Source organism: Salvelinus fontinalis, chromosome 32 (genome assembly GCF_029448725.1).
Source record: "Salvelinus fontinalis isolate EN_2023a chromosome 32, ASM2944872v1, whole genome shotgun sequence".
NCBI lineage: Eukaryota > Metazoa > Chordata > Actinopteri > Salmoniformes > Salmonidae > Salvelinus > Salvelinus fontinalis.
This window is the reverse complement of record NC_074696.1, coordinates 33858992-33860342: the sequence shown is the minus strand read 5'-3', so window position 1 is coordinate 33860342 and position 1351 is coordinate 33858992. Positions and strand designations below refer to the sequence as shown.

General features: G+C 36.9%; 1 long non-coding RNA gene across 1 annotated transcript; it reads right to left on the bottom strand.

Moving 5' to 3' along the window:
• Nucleotides 1-316: 316 nt before the first annotated feature.
• On the bottom strand, nt 317-917 carry LOC129831131 (uncharacterized). The gene is made up of 3 exons (XR_008755672.1): nt 729-917; nt 573-634; nt 317-419 (listed from the first exon to the last, which is right to left on the bottom strand). It is a non-coding gene; the product is annotated as an uncharacterized LOC129831131 (long non-coding RNA).
• Nucleotides 918-1351: the final 434 nt, after the last annotated feature.

Sequence of the window (1351 nt, the reverse complement as noted above, 5' to 3'; positions counted from 1 at the left end):
ACAAAGTGTTCATTGAATTGTATGAAATAATTATCATAAATGATGTTGCTTACCTAGTTGTTGATGTCACTGAAGTCAAAAGGGTAGGAAGTGGTGTGGTGCTGGTAGTTGTTGTTGGGGCAACAGTGGTGGTCAGGAGACCTAGAAAATAAATGAAAATACATTTTAGAGGGATTATAAACTTGTAATATGTCATATAACATAGATATATAAGTGTTTTCGAGATTGAGTATTATACACGTTACATGGTGTTTGATAACTCACTGTCATTAAAAAAAACATAGAAATGACAACCGTATGGTAACGAAAGCAGCATACCTGAGACTTTTAAGACTTCCTGTAGAAAACTACTAGGGTGGTTGACATCTTCCTCTTTGTATACATACGTCACGTTTGCCGTGATTTCAGTGCCATCATCACTGTGGACGTGAAAATGGGTTTTGTGTGAGAGTTAAACATGCTCCCTTCATCCTGTTTAGCTGTACAAGCAGCAGCTAAATGAAATCTGCAGAAATTCTAAAGAGTGCAGTTGAGAAAGATGGGTTGGTTCAAGGATATGACGTTGTACTTACATGAAGTCGGCGATGGGAAATTGAAACTGTTTGCCGTCTGGTTCACTGAGAACCTTATGGAGCTAAAAGGGGACAAAACATCAAGTTGTCAATTACTATCATGACCTGAACATGACCATGGATGTATCATATGTGTAGAAGTACAGTATATCTTACTAGTTTGTTAATTGAATCCTGTATCTGGATCTCGGTCTCATTGGTGAGTGTGAGTCTATTACTTAGAGACTCCTGGGTTACATTGGTTATTTTGAAACCAAGGTCGATGGCAAATGAAGTATCTGTAAGTTCTGTGAGCACACAAAAAAATGGTCACTATAGCAACAGATCAAATGAACTGCTACAATTTAGGAGTTTCAACAACATTAAAAAACATTCAAGAAGTATTTAGATAGCAGGAGCAGTTGAATGTTTACTTCTTAAGAAATTATATTATAGAGTGGAAATAAATGTCTTCATGAAGCCTAATTTGTGGAACTCACTGATATAAGTTGCATTCTGGAAGGTGGTTTGAGTGGTCGTGAATTGAGGAGACAATTGCTTCTCGACGGCACCAAGGACATCATCCTCAGTGGGGACTGGTGTTTTGACCTTGAATATCAGTTTAACAAATACCCCCACTGTGCCAAATCTAAGAGAAAATAATAATACATGGAAAATTACATTTCCTAAAGAAAATGTGTGTACTTGCTAGCTTGTCTTAAAGTATTCATGGTTGTAAAATAAGTTATAGTATTGGCAGTCACCGCAGTAGTAATGGTAGTGACTGGTTATAATTGGAA